The sequence below is a fragment of the Pseudorca crassidens genome, chromosome 16 (genome assembly GCF_039906515.1).
Source record: "Pseudorca crassidens isolate mPseCra1 chromosome 16, mPseCra1.hap1, whole genome shotgun sequence".
Taxonomy (NCBI): Eukaryota; Metazoa; Chordata; class Mammalia; order Artiodactyla; family Delphinidae; genus Pseudorca; species Pseudorca crassidens.
In genome coordinates this window covers 50,761,060-50,777,401 of record NC_090311.1, presented here as the reverse complement: position 1 = coordinate 50,777,401, position 16,342 = coordinate 50,761,060, and positions in this window count along the sequence as shown.

The following is a 16,342-nucleotide window of genomic DNA, read 5'->3' as shown; positions in this document are numbered from 1 at the left end:
GAATATTCGCTTTTGAAACCCAGCTGCCATGTTGTAAGGAAGTCCAGGCTACTCTACTGGGGAAAAGGGCCATGCGGAGAGGCACTGGAGGATGACACCACATGGACAGGGAGAAGCTTCAGGGAAACAACATAGGTGTCCCTGCTGAATTCCCAGCTGAATGCAGCCACCTGCGCAACCCCAGATGGCACGGCATAGAGCAGGAACACAGCCTAGTCAACCCCAGAATCATAAAACAAAATAAAGTGTTGTCATTTCAAGCCACTAAATTTTCCAGTGGTTTGACATGTAGTAATATTGCTAGAAAGAAAGGGTAAATAAGGGGGCTGGAAGAATTGAACAATTGAGAATATACCTAAAAGTTCTAGTGTCAGTCTAGTAGAAGTTTCAAAAAGAGAATGCAAAGAGAATGGAGGGGATGAAGTAATCCAAGAAATAAAAATAAAATTTCTCAGGATCGAAAATGTTTATATTCAGACTAGAGGTTGTCGCCAAGCATTTAAAAGCAAGTGGAAAAGACACCTAGAACACAATGGTGTTGTTTTAAAACAACCAAGAATAAATATAAAATCATCAGAACGTCCACAAATTATTTTAAAATGTCACCCAGAGCAGAATATAAATCAGAGTGGCATTAGACTTCTCATTGGAAACATCGGATACCAAATTTTTTTTAAAGACAAATCTTCAAAATTCTGAGGAAAATTATTTTGAATCCTATCTCCAGCCAAACTAATATTCAAGATGGAAGCAAAATATAGATACATCTGAGCACACAAGAATTCATAAGTTTATCTCCTCGCGAAACTTCTCTGAAAGAATTAAGTATACACTAGAAAAAAAATGAATACAAGTAGGAAAAGGTGAGATGCAGAAACAAATGAAAACAAAGAAATCACTAAAACTTGTAGTTTAGTATAAATAACCATTGATTCAAAAACTTATTTTAAGTTAACAAATTACTGTCAGAAACCAAAATCCAAGACAATCTCAAAATGAAATGTGAGGCTGTAAAGGAGAAGGGGGAAATAAAAGCATGATAAAGGCATGGGTGGCAGGAGATAAAGATTCTGAAGGACACAATGACAAAAGGGGGAAAGTGCCGCTGCCCATATACCTCCATGTGCTGCCTTCTCTCCTCACTCGCATTGGCTTACTGGCCAGCTCTGTGCCTGACTGGCTGCACAAGCACCCAGACAGCAGAGTTGTGCTGACCCTCCATCATTTCAGATCTCTGATTTCCAATGACACAAAGACAGAAGCTAATGATGATGTCACTCCTCCCGAAGACAGAGTTGGAGAGCCTACTCATCAAGCCTGCTAGTCACCCCTAAAATGAACGTATTTCCCTGCAGCAACTTATAGATGTAAAATGACCACCACCCTCACGGCTCCAAGGTAGGAAGACAAATATACAGAGCGAGGCCCACTCTGGCCTGCTCCCCCCCCACAACCCACCATGATGTGGGCCTACAAATACAGGCAAATGAAATCTATCTAAACCTGTGAGTAATCCCGAGGGAGTCCTGTCTCTCTGCTCTCAGATCGGTGTCTACTCAAATTAAAAAGCCCCAGAGAGCAAGAAGCTGTCCACTGCAGAAACACCCAGCACTACCAAGCAGTAGCAAGAAATTTACCTCCTCCGTACCCAGAGTGTCTAGGGGGTACAAATGTAATAACATCTCTAACCCGACTCACAGATTGACTTGCAGATGTGCCTTGTCACGGCTCTGCACACTCCCCCTGGAATTCAGAGCTATTTCTTTGTGCTCTTGCCGAGTGTTCGCTCAGATATTGGCTCTATTCCCTGGGTTCCCAGTCAGACACAGGCAGCAGTGTTGCAGCATTTCTGCCTTGATAGTGAGCAAAGCAAACGTAAAGTCACTTGAATTGGTCATGCCCCTAACCTGATAGGCAGGTTACAATCTCCCACATGAATGAGATGCTGTCATCTAGCCTGATGTTTCATCTGTGGTTCCCTCTGCCAGAGCCTGAGTGGCTGGGGTAGGAGAGAAGTGGATTCTCTCACCGATCAGCTTGAGGAAGTAAACCTCCCTCTCAGGAGAGGTCTGACTAGTATGAGCAAAATGAAGGACCACGTCCAGATGGTGTATTTCTCAGACCCAAATCCAGGAGAAGCACTCTATCAGTATCTTTATTATAATATTTTTTCCAATATCTTTACTATTTCAGAGAGTTGGAATTACACCATCCAACTTGGGAAGGCTGCTCTACCACTGACTAAGAGAGCACGGAACTTATTCCAGTGTCCCTAGCACTCTTTTTTTTTTTTTGTGGGGGAGAAGGGCTGTGCTGTGAAGCTTGCGGGATCTTAGTTCCCCGACCAGGGATTGAACCCGGGGTCTCAGCAGTGAGAGCGCCGAGTCCTAACCACTGGACCATCAGGGAATTCCCTTTACGACTCTTCTGGTAATGTGCAAAATAACCATCAGGAAGCACAAGTAAACAGAAACCAAAAGACTGACCACAGTCAGAAAGTTGTATTTAGAAACAACAAGGATGAGAAATAGCAGGAAAGACGCTGAAGGAAACCCAGTACCTGAAATGGACCTCCCCCCAAAAATCAAGATTAAAAAGAAAAAAATGGAGTCACACATTATCAGGTAACTAAAAGGGGCATTGCAACCATAAAGGTAAAAGAATGGAAAAATTGTTTGGTAAAATAAATAAGAATTAGAAGGAATAAATAATAGAATTAGAGCTACAGAAAATAGATTGGAACAGAATGTCAACCCAAACAAACAGAATAATAAAGAAATAATGAGCAAAAAAAGGGAAATAAGAAAAGATAAATATTAAGAAGAGTTCCTGAATTCTTGAATAATTCAGTTATCATAGAGGTCAGTTGGAATAGAATCAATATCAAAAGATATAACTGAAGAAAATGTTTAACAAATTTAGAAAGAATAAATATTGAAAATTAAAGTGATTCACTTGGCCCTGGGAAAATTATTATGCAGACATCAATGCCAAAATATTTTATAGAATATAATGTTTAGATCCTTCTCTATTAAGAGAAAAATGAAGATTATAACATCAAGCCAAACTTCCATTTATGTGTGACAATGATGAAAATATTCTTGATAACATGAAAGACTTTTCTCAATAATAACCATAGTAACTAATACACACTGAGCAGCCCTGTCTACCCCATCCTGTGACAGTCATTACACTGTGATCCATCAAGCATTAACCCTTTCTATCCTCACAACTCTGAGGTTGGTATTATTGGTATTATTATTATTACTACCTCTAATTTACAAATGAGGATACTGGAGCACAGAGAGGTTAAATAATCTTCCTAACGGGATAGAAGAAGTTAATAACGTAGTCAGGATTTGAACCCAGGTTGCCAGACCCAAAGCCCAAGTTCTTAAGCACTGTGCTATGCTGGATCTAAAGACAGGCAGAATTAAGACCTCCACCACAGTGGCTGTTATGGGTTCATACTGACAATCAGAACCAGGAGACATAATAGGCTTTCGACTCATACCAGACTTGACGCAGGTTTATTAAAGGACACTGGACAGGAGATGCAGCCGGTATTCATCTTCAATTTATCAAGAGACCCAGCAGCTACCTTACATCTCACCTACATGGCACAGGTACCATTGCCCTGGACAAGGGCTGAGCTGTGTGCGAATCATCTTGATGCAGAGAAGATGCAGTCTCAGTTTCTCCCCAGGCTTTTTAGTCACATAGGTCTGAGGCCTGCATCCCAGCTCACAGGTCTTCTCAGCTGGGCACATTCCCACATAGCAGACAAGGCAGATCCAACATTCCATATTTATTCTAACTCTGTAGTTTCTAAGGGAATCAGGATGGAAGAAAACAAGCCTGGGGGGCCTTCTCCCAGGCAGGCTTGGACCAACCCAAGCCTGATATGAGCTCTTTACTTACAGCTACATACTTTGTGTAAGGGACTTTGGAGCTTCCTGTAAAAATGCATATTTTTGTTCGATGTCCTCACATTCTATGAATCTATTTCTTGCCTCATATAAAAGCAAGTCCCAAAGATAAGGAATGGGAAGAAGAGCCAGGTGTCCATTCCAATTATACAGACCAAATCCGTTCTCTAGGTAGCACTCCTACTAATGTCATCATGGAGTTTTAAAAATTCCACATCTACCTGGAGATATATCAGCCCCTTAAAGTGTTGAGGCTCTTGAGTCAATAGGCCAGCACAAGAGGTCAAAGTAGGGAAGTGATGGAAACCAGCAGACCCATCCCGGGGACACGCCAGGAGCCTAGTTCTGATTTGGGAAAGTGAAAACAGATTTAAAAAAATATTCCAGACACTACAAAGGCCTCCCTGAAAACGCAAGAAAAGTGACAAGACATGCTCTTAGAAAGTCAGCAAGAGTTAATTAAAGGCTGACAGGCTTCTGAAAGGATCACTATGTGTTTATTTCAAAAGTGGTCTTTGAAGGTATTTCAGAAGTCAAGGACACTTCCAGGGAAAGTCAACACAAAGTTACCTGGAGTAAAAAAGAACTGAAACCAAAAGGCCTCTTTTGTCTTCCCAGAGGTAACCAGGAAAGAGCAGCATGGTATGTACTTAGGGCAGAATCCATTGCTGTTGGCTTGTTAGCTTCTCGGGCCAGGGTAATTCTAGGTCAAGGACCACATATGGACTTTCAGCCATGGCATATAATTGGAAAAATTGAGGGATGGCTCAGTAGGCAGATCAACAGCAATCAGGACCCTCTTGATCAAGCAAAGATAAATGCTATTATTTGATTCTTTATAGTTGGGTCCAGCAAACTGGCCCATGGGCCAAATCCAGCCCTTCACCTGTTTTAGAAAATAAAGTTTTATTTGAGCACAGCCAAGTCTGGCTTCATGGGCTTGTAACCTGTACAGCCACGAGGACCCCACACTTAGAAGCGTCCCCCATTTGGTTTAATGCACTGCTATTGATGTTTTGAAATTCTTGATAATTTTTGGAAAAAGAGCCTTGGATTGTCATTTTGCACAAGGCCCCTCATATCATGTATCTGGTCCTGAACACAGCTGTGCCCATTTGCTGATGTGTGGTCCGTGGCTGCTTTCTACTGAAATGGCAAAGTTGAATAGTTGCAACAGAAACCTCATAGCCTACAAAGCCAAAAATATTTACCATGTGGCCCTTTGCAGAAAATGTTTGCCACTGACCCCTGGTTTATACGATACTGCATTACTGTGCACACGCTGTGCGGAATGCAGGTAGGAGCACAAGCGTGCTGTACTGGAGAGACTTGAAGACTGGATTGAAAAGACCCAGAAGCCAGCCTAGCTCTGCCTTTGGTAGGCTCACTGGTTCTCCTTTACTTCATTTCTCACCCTAAACTTCCTCATTATTATGTATGATTTTTGTCCTGTCTTAATAGAGTTAAAGTTATCTTCACGAACCTTATTTTTCATATGAGATTTTATACCTATATAAAGATAAAAGAGACGATGTAATAAAAATGTATAAAAATGTCACTAAATGTAAAAACTAAGAAAACCCAGCCTGTTGCTTATCATGTCTCTGCAAAGCCTACAGACTCACTGTGTCTTGGAGCATCCTTCAGGGAGGAGGGTGACAGATATGTCCAGGGACTCCTTACTATCTTCTGTTGAATGTTCTTATTGGTTAAAGCCGCCCCCAGAGGACATTGACTCCTCCTCACTTCCAGGTTGTGTCACCCCACCCTCTAATAGCCCCTGTGCATCTGGTCAATCTGGACCTGGCATGGGAGTTGCCACGGCAACAGAGGAATGCTAACACCCAGCCTCTGCCTCCAGTGACAGAGCCAACCTGGGGTCTCAGGAAACAAGGTGCTAAAAGCATTGGCCAAGGCTTTCCAGGACAGCAGCTTAGGCCTAAGAGGCAGGCAGGCCTCTTAGATCATATGGAACTGGAGAGGTGCATAAAACTGGATCTGGTAGAAAACAATTAGACCATGATTTAATTTCTCACTATCCTGAATCTTTTAGTAGTTTAGTTTTGAAAACAGCCATCCAGATTTAAAAATAAGTCACTCCAACGCAAATGGCAGCCAATTCTGCTACTCTGACTCCAAACAAGATGGGATAATACTGCCCTTTAAGTATGAGAATAGACAGGGCTTTAAATGTTTATTAAGCTATTCACTAACATATTAACCTAATTTATTGCTAATTTCCTAACCTACTAATGTGCAGGATAGTGCCTGGAATTGTTATAAACATTATTTCATTCATTTCACATACATTAACACAGAGGGTTTTTGTTGTTACACCTGTTTCACAGATGAGGAAACAGACACTCAGATCAATGAACTTGTCCAAAATCATATAGCTAGTGTAACAGCTATTGAGCTAGGAGTCAAAACCTGCTATGGCTCTAAAGACTGTTCTTTCCAAATTCTATGCCATTGCTTTTTTATGACATGGGAAAATCTAGACCTATGGATCTAGATTAAAATTTAAATCTAACCAAAGAAAAAATCTAATAGAAAAAAGGGAATGAAAGGAAGAAGTTAAAACTATTCCTTTGAAAGTGTTTGCTGGGGCTGTTTTCCTTCCTTTAACTTTTTCCAGACACTTATCAGAGTTGTGTTGTTTTTTGGCCCAGAGAATTTGAATCTTCATGCTTATCATAATATAACTAGTACTGGCCTTTAGCAACACAACACTGCAGTAGAACCTGCAACTTCACAGGCCATGACTGTAAAGCTGCTTTCTACTCTTAACTGCCTCACACTGTAGCAATGACATATTTTAATATGCACAAAGCACATAGCCATTTATGGGAGGAAAACAGTGCTAGTTTAATACCGACATAGTACTTAAAAATTATGGGAATGTCCCATAACAAGTATCAGGGAATAATTTAAGAATAATTTCAGCTTTGGGTGCTGATGGTAGATCTTAGGCTTCCTTCTTGAGTTTTAGGGAGATATATTATTCTCCTTTTCTGGTTTACAAGACCAGGGTAATAAATATACTACAAAGACTCTTCATTTTAGGAGATTGTTCTTCAATAATGCTAGTTACTGGTATTATCACTAGAACTAAAAAGAAGTATAAGATGACTTATGGTTACCAAAGGGGAAACATGGCGGGAAGTGACAAATTAGGAGACTCGGATTAACATATACACACTACTATATATAAAACAGATAACTAATAAGGACCTGCTGTATAGCACAGGGAACTCTGCTGAATATTCTGTAATAACGTATATGGGAAAAGAATCTGAAATCAAATGGGTATATATGAATGTATAACTGATTCACTTTGCTGTACACCTGAAAGTAACACAACATTGTAAAGTCAACTGCACTCCAATAAAATTTTTTTTAAAAAGAAGTATAAGATGGATGCTAACTGTCCAATAATACTGAAGGGGTATTCTATGGGCTGTCCTCCAATTCATGTTAATGTCAGTAGATCTACTACTAATACTCAGAATAGGCACTGGGTAAGAGGCCTTTGAGACTGAGGAGTCAGCAAAGTGAAATATTGAAAATAATTCCTGCCATACGTGATTTCCCCCAGGATGTCTTCTTAACAATTTCCTTCCATGCTCTCCCCAACCTAAACCTTTGTAAAGACAGAATGGGAGGGAGACGTAGCCCAATCTCTTGCAGGGCTCAACTCAAAATGTGCTGGACCAAGAAACTGGAAACATCTGTCACAGAGTTTTTTGGGTTTTTTTTAAATATTTATTTATTGGGTGCATCTGGTCTTAGTTGCAGCACGCAGGGTCTTCCGTTGCGGTGCGTGGGCTTCTCTCTAGTTGCTGCACGCGGGCTGCAGAGCACATGGGCTCTATATTTGCAACACTCGGGCTCTCCAGTTGTGGTGCACAGGCTTAGTTGCCCCGCAGCAGGTGGGATCTTAGTTCCCCCACCAGGGATCGAACCGGCATCCCTTGCATTGCAAGACAGATTCTTAACCACTGGACCACCAGGGAAGTCCCTGTCATAGAGTTTCTACTTAACTTCTCTCTTTTCTTTTTATAAGAGCTTTATTGAGATATAACGGATGTAAAAAAAAAACTGCACTGTTTAAATGTGTACAGTTTGACGTGTTTAGACATATGCAAACACCCACGATACCATCACCACAATCAAGGTAATAGACAGATCCAACACCTCCCAAAGTTCCCTTGTGTCCTTTTGGTTTTGTTTCTTGTTTTCTGTGGTAAGATCTACTCTCTTAACAAATTTTGAAGTGCACACTACTGTATTGCTAACTATAGGCACTACGTAACAGCCAATCTCTAGTAAAACTTAATACCCATTGCACAAGAATATCCCGTTTCCCCAACATCCCAGCCCCTGGCAACCACTACAGTGCTCTCTGCTTTGATGAGTTTGACTATTATAAATACCTCATATAAGTGGAATCATGCAGCCTTTCTCTGTCTAGCTTATTTCATTTAGCGTAATATCCTCAAGGTTTATCCATGATGTCACAAGTGTCAGGATTTCCTGTTGTTTAAGGCTGAATAATATTCTATTGTATCTATATACCACATTTTCTTTATCCATTCATATGTTGATGAACACTTGGGTTGTTTCCATATCTTGACAATTGTAAATAACACTGCAATAGCATAGGAGTGCAGAGCTCTCTTTGAGATCCTGACTTCAATTATCTTGGATATACTCAGAAATAGGATTGCTGGACCATATGGTGATTCTATTTTTAATTGTTTGAAGAACCACTATACTGTTTTCCATAGTAGCTACACCACTTTACATTCCCACCAGCAGTGCACAAGGGTTCCAATTTCTTCACACTCTTACCAATGCTTGTTATCTTTCCTTTTATGATACTAGCCAATCCTAACAGGTGTGATGTAATATTTCATTACAGTTTTGATATGCAATTGCCTGGTAATTAACGATGTTGAACATCACTTCCTATATCTGTTGGCCAGTTGCCTGTCATCTGTTCAAGCCATTTGCCCATTTTTTTAAATCAGGTTATTCTGACTGTTGTTCAGGAACAAAGTGTATATTATAGTAGGATGAAGTTTCATCATAAGTGATGATCCTAACTGAAATTCATCTACTTTCCCCTCTTCCATAATATTTAAAATTCAAGAATAAAATGGGATATAAGTCAGCAAGCTTTTTCTATAAAGGACCAGATAGCTAATATTTTAGGCTTTGCGGGCTGTAAGGTATCTGCTGGAATTACTCAGCTCTGTCCTTGTAACATAAAAGCAGCCATAGACAGTACATAAATGAATGGGGATTGCTGTGGTCCAAAGTTTTAAAACTTTATTTTTAAAATAGGCAGCTGTCGAGATTTGGCCCATAGGGCATATACTGTGTCGACCCCTGATACAGGGTAAGCAAGAAAGTTCACCAATCTTAGAGTTCTGACTATCCTCTTGGAAGTTCTGACTATCCTAATCTTAACTGTGAATGTAGCAGTTTCTCATGCTAAAGATGTGTTGCCTTATGCGCCCTGCCCTACTTGGGTTTGAGTCCCCTCCTCTTCTTTCCCACCCTATACAAATTCTTTGTGCTGTCAATCTTAAGCATCAAGCAAAAGAGCACTGTCCCCAGGCTAAGAGCTGTCCCACTTCTGACAGTGGCAGCCAAGCCTGCTCTGGTCCAGCAGCCGCCTCTCCCATTTCCAGCAATAGCTAATAACAGGAGGGGGCCTTTTTCTGTACAAAGACAGCTGGCTCAGCAAGTTCAGGGAAAAAATGATTTTTCTCTTTCAGTAGGAAAAAAAGGTTAAAAATGTCAATGTTGTGTTTGCACTGTATTTATTCTATTAATCCTAACCTTGAAAACTGGAAATCAGCTACCATATAATCAGAGCATAATTGTCTGGTAATGTCTGCCCTTGAAACTGGAACACTGGAATCAGTTCTCAGAGCTGGAATTCACACAGTAATTAATCTTAAACTCATGGAACAACTCAGTCATTGCAAATAAATGTTCCTTAGTCAACTCTGGATGAAGATATTGTGCATTATTAAAGTATCTGATGTATTTGGGCCGCAGAAGGTTTACAGCGAAGGAAAGTAAATGTGTAATTTCAGACGCATTTGTAACATGCAACATTTCCTGGCAGCTATAAAACTGGTAAGGTGGAATCTAGATTGAAGCCCTGTCTGTTTTGTCTACTCTGGGCACCAAATTAATCATCCTAGTAAGTATATAACAGCCAATCAGATAATTATCTGTAACCATACCAAAAGTCTTTACGGAGACAAGCAGTATCAGTTACCTAAGACATGAATGACATACAGCTGACTTGAGTAGAATGTCAATCAAGACCCAGTCAGTGGTATCCTGTTCCAGGAGCTCAGTCTGTTTGAAGCAGGACCCTAAAATGTATATGAGGGAGGGAGGGGGAAATTGAAGGTACAGAGGAAAGGGATATGCCCCATCAGAAAAGTGGTAGAACAAGGATGGTAGAGTACAAAAGAAAGGGATCCGCAGGTTGTAGACCAGAACTTCTTTAATGTTCACGTGCGTATGAATCACCCAGGATCTTATTAATGTGCAGATTCTGATTCAGTAGGTCTAGGGTAGAGGCCAATATACTGCATTTCTCATAATCACCTGGGAGTGATCTGGAAGCTGCTGGTCCCAGGACACATCTTGTGCATCTGACTAGCAAGGATGTAAGTCTTTAGCAATTACGGTTGGAAAGGGATAGGCAGCGGATAGAAGTCAGCCCTTAGAGATCACTCCATCCAACCTTCTCATTACACAGATGAGAAAATGGAAGCCAGGAAGGTTAAATGGTTTGGTTTGCCTAAGCTTGTTATGTTAATGATAAAGCCTTTCGACTCCCATTTTAATGCATTTTACCTCTCTATAAAATTTCTACGAAGGATTCCCAGAGACAAGCAATAGCTAGCTGGGTCTTCTTTTAAGTTTTTTGAACAATTTCTTTTTTATATATGGAGGTTGTGAAGAGATATTTCTAAATCAGGATCCTTTCTTTTATTAATGACAATTTTATAGCAATCCTATAACAGTTCATTTATTCCCCGGTTGAATCCAGGACTGTGCCAGAAAGCAAAGAGGTCAACTTCACAATGAATCAGCAAATTTCCTATATTTTAAGTAATTTTTAAACAGAAAGATTCTTTGACTTCAAATAATCTAAAAGGCAATGACCTGAAGAATTGTGTCTTTTTAAAATATGACAATTTCTTAGTCTGGAAAAAAAAAAAGCAGAATTCATGGACTCCAGGGAATTTCCTGGGAAAAAATGATAAAATTATTTACTTTATCACTACGTGTCTAGGAAAATTTCCAAGTCAGCAGTTGTCATCACCATCTCAGCTAATCTAGCCAATCCAGTTTCACAGTCTTTTTCCAACTTTTACTCGAGGTTTGAAAATCCCTACAAACATTTGAATCATGCAACGCTATCAAATTACCATAAAAGTCTCTAGGAAAGGGGAATATTTCTGAGCCTGCTTTGTTCTATCTTCCCCTGACATTCAGGATGAAGGAAAATTGGCCCACTCAGAACCCAAGAATCCAAGCTCAGCTGATGCTCACTTTCAGTCTACCAAGTACTATGCCTCTCTGGCCAAATTTGACTCCATCTGGAGAACAGAAGAGAAATGAATGCTTCACCCTAAGACCCACCATTCTGCCTGTCCACCCAGATCAGCCAAGAAAATCTCCACCACTGAGCCTCACAGACTCTTCATAAAAATAATTCATAAGCATCTCCCGACAGCCCCCCTGGGGGTTTGCACTGAGATATCTGCCTGGCAAACAGTTCCGGAACGTTTGATGAGGGCTCTATTGCTGGTCCCCATCCGAATGGGCAGACCTGGGAATTTGTAGTCATACATTTAAATAGCTTATTTAGCTGTGCATGTTCCACATTAATTGCTCCTGTCTTCAATTTTGTGCCCTGTGATTTTCTCCTTACACAGAGAATACAGATAAAATTTGATGGGCCGTGCTGGCCTTGGGCCAGACAACTACAAAGCTTCTTTGTGCATTGATGACAATGAGTGCAGAGAAAAGAGAGGGATGCCACGGATCATGGGGAGCTGGTGGGGCTCCACTGGTCTTTCCTGATCCATCACTCAGGCTTCTTGCTTTCAGCTTCTTCCCCTGACTTTGTCACTGGGAGACAGCAGGACCTCCCAATCCATGGTTGGCCCTCTAGAAGCTTGCTTAATGATTGCTAATGGGAGGCACAGGAAACTATTCTCTATCACTTTCCCTTTACATTCCCTGACTCTCAACAAATGGTCGAAGACACCCTCAGGGCATTTCACCAACGCTGGGACATTGCTTTCTCCACGCACTGTAAGAATTCTTGGAAGAGCTGGCCAGTAAGAATATTTTCCACTGAGATGACTTGCATAAAGCAGGAGTTTGTATTTAGGAAAAATGTGTTTCTCCTTCATGCCATGTTCTGGTTCAACAAGGTTTTAGAGTTTCTGTTCTATCTTTTCTGTGTTTGGCTAGCCAGCCCATATCTGTCTGCCTTACTCACCACTTCTATTCACCCAGACAGGTGCAGAATGACTCCCCAAGAGGACATTTTGGCCGGTACATTGTCAGTGTCCTAATCACCAGTGGCAACGCCAGGCGCTGAGGAATGAAAATTGTCATCAGGGGAGAGTCCCTATAATGGCTCTGGGCATTTGGCTTGGACTTAGAAGCTGCTGTAGGTAGCTTTTTTGAATACTGAGTGATCATGACTTGAGGACAAAGCTGAAATTTATTAGCAGTAAGCTTTGGCCTGATACCACCGTCACACTGCATTAGAGTAAAGCTCTGACTTGCCCTGGTCATTCAGCCTGAGCTGCAAACACCCCCTTGCTGCTGCTCATACAACTCCGATGCTGCTGATTAGCTGTGCTTGCATCTGTTAGGATGGAGCGCTCAGGATGATACAGCTCTTCACGTGGCAGAGTCCTACTGAGCCTTGAAGGTTACTGTGAAAGGAGGGAGAACTCCACTGGCATCTCCCTGGAGGAAACTGGTTCTTCATCCAAGGCTACCAGTGCTGGAGAAGGCCATTCCTCCAATGTAACGTGCCCTATCCTCCCTCATCCCCTCAACAAACCACTCCTCTTCCTGTGCTCTTTGCTTAGTGAAGGTCACCACCATCCCCTCCATTGTCCAATTAGAAACTGGGGACCATTCCTAGCATTTCCCACGTCCCCAGCCCACGTGCAGTAACTAAGTCCCAACCATTCAGTCTCCACAATGTCACCTGAACATATGACTCCCCTTTATTCTCATCACCAGTTACATAATTCAGGTGCTCGGCTCGATTAGTAAAACAGCCTCAACTGGGAATCCTGCTCCCTAATCCCTCCTCACCCTCAGTCAGCTAAGTTTACCTCGACACATCATTAGCTTCTATTCTAAAATACAAATCTTCCCATGGCACTGTTATTGAAAACCTTCAATGGCTCCCATCACCTATAGGATAAAATTCAGACTCCTCACCGCGGCATTTAGGGTTCATGGCCTTCAATAGCCCCAACACATTTTATCACCTCCCTTCCTGCTGTTATCCTTCACATATTAATGCCAACTTCTCCCCAACTACTCTTTCCCAAGCAAGTCAAACTCTTTCATATCCCTCTTCTGCCTGAAGTGCCTTTCTCCTGCCTTCTCCGCATGGAAAATTCATACCCATCCTCCAGATTTGCTCAAAGATAACATCTCTTATAAGACTTTCTCTGATGCCCTTTACCTATAATGATTTTTTATTGTGTTCTAATCAGTGTTTTAACACGCCTGTTTTCTAAGGTCACACTGGGTTTTCCTAGTCTTGAAATTTCTAGTTCCCAGCATATGCTCTTTATGCACTGATATTTAGGGAAGGGAGAAAGGAAAGGAATTCGTTACTATGTTACTTAGATAGACTTAGAAAGCACAAATTATATCTCTTATATCTCTTATCTGGGTAGATATCCCATGTTGCTAAAATGAACGGGAGCCCAAGCTTTAGGGAGAAATGGCTGTTGTGGAGATGTAACCTCTCTGGACAGCAAGTAGAATTTCCAACAAATTCGGCAACTGCCCCATGCGTATTTAAGCCAAGGATTTTATTAGAAAATTACATTTGCCCCACAAATCCAAGGCTTTCAGCCAACTCCAGGGATAAAATATCACTGGCATCATACTACCATCCCCAACAGGCCAAAAGGTACTCTCACTGTGTATCTGGGTCAGAGGGATGCTGTCTAGAAGATGATCATAGCAGTATAAATATGGTTTCAAAACTTCAGATCAGGCAGATCTGGACGGAAGAGGGTAAAGTAGAAAGCATAATCTGCTGGGAACAGGAAACAAGCTTTTAAGCAAGTCAAGACGCACACTGCTTTCTCTTCAATATTCCAACTCATCTCTCCGCAAAGAAAAAATTAAAAGCTTATTCAGATAAAGGTTGGGATTGATTCTCTTGCCGGAGATTGACAATTTTAATGCCTGTGGATAAAGTGTTAATCTACCAAATGCTCAATATCTTAATAGTTTTCATTTTCATCCTGCCCCAAAGCAAGTGCGTGTGCGTGCGCGCGCGCGCACGCACACACACACACACACACACACACACACACCACTTCTCATGAGTGAAGGCTGAGAGGAGAAGCATCAGAACACACCTAGGAATTGAACTGGAGGGAAATGCTGGGGGAAGCCAGCAGGGCAGGATGTATAAAACTCAAGTCCTACAAAATGCCAAGTCTTCTCCCCCATGGTGTCCAAATGGATACCAGTCCAAGCATGCATCTTGACCCCAAAGAAAGGGCGAGATGTACTTAAACCTTGCTTCAATATCCATTTTCACTGTGGAACTAGATCTTCACAACCCCACATGTGGGAACCCAGAAAATAATACACAGGAATTGGAAAAAGCACACGCTTCATATCTAGGCACGCTTGGCTTTGTCTGTGACTTATAACATAGGACCAGCATCCTTAATCCCCCTGTGTCTCAGTTTCCTTCCATGAGAAATGGGAAATAAACCACACAGCACTGTCATTGCATCTGCTGAAATGACAAATAAAAGTAGGGAGCTGTCAACTAACATATAATAGGTGTGTCATAAATTCCAGCGACCCCCGACTCCCTTCCAGTGGCAGGCGCATTTGTGCAACATTTTGTTAGCATCTTTATTAGGCATACAGACTCTCTGTTGAATTGAACAGAAAGCACTGGTGTTTGGCTGAACTGATGACATTCAAAAGCCCTCACACATCGTCCTCCCCACATCCATAACTGTCACAGGCTATGCAGGCCACACGGCATGTCAGAAGGCAAAAAGAACTTGATTTTCACCCTCCTTAAGTGAGATAAAATGTGAAGAATAAACAAGATGAAGAAGGTCATTTCCCCTGTAGGTCTTGCTTATTTAGATCTCATTTTGAATGCACAGGAAACTAATCTCTGCTATGTTAAGATTTTTTTTTTCTCACACACTTAATGTGAAATACAGCAGTAAATTGATGATGTTGGTGCTTGGAAGTATGTGTAGTCAATATAGGCAACAGGGTATATAGGAAAAAAAAAAGAAAAGGTAATTCCTTTTCAGAAAGAAGTAACCCATTGATACTACATCAGGTGCTGATAGATCAACCCTGAATTGATTTTCGTGTAGTCAATAGTTCTCTTTTCTTCCATTAATAGTTAACAATGAGAATTGGCAACTTACCAAAATTAAATTATATAGCCATCAGCTATGTCTAATGATACAAGTGTCTCTCAGAGCAAAGAGAACTTGGATGACAATGATATACGCCCTGATCCTTTAAAAAGAGTTAGGGGAATCCAACATATATAGAAAACTCATACAACTCAACATCAAAAAACAAACAACCCGATTTAAAAATGGGCAGAACTGAATAGACATTTTTCCAAAGAGGAAATACAGATGGTCAAGAGGTGCATGAAAAGATGCTAATCATCAGGGAAATGCAAATCTAAACCACAATGAGGTATCACCTCACACCTGTCAGAATGGCTGTCATCAAAAAGAACACAAATAACAAATGTTGGTGAGGATGTGGAGAAAAGGGAACCCTCGTACACTGTTGGTGGGAATGTAAATTGGTGCAGCCACTGTGGAAAACAGTACGGAGATTTCTCAAAAAAAACTAAAAATAGAACTACCATATGAACCAGCAATTCCACTCCTGGATATATATTTGAAAAAAACAAAAACACTAATTCAATGCACCCCAATGTTCATAGCAGCATTATTTATAATTGACAAAACATGGAAACAACCTACGTTTCCATCAACAGCTGAATGTGAAACTTTGCAATTTGAAGCAATATGGATGGACTTGGAGCGCATTATGCTACGTGAAATAAGTCAGACAGAGAAAGACAAACACTA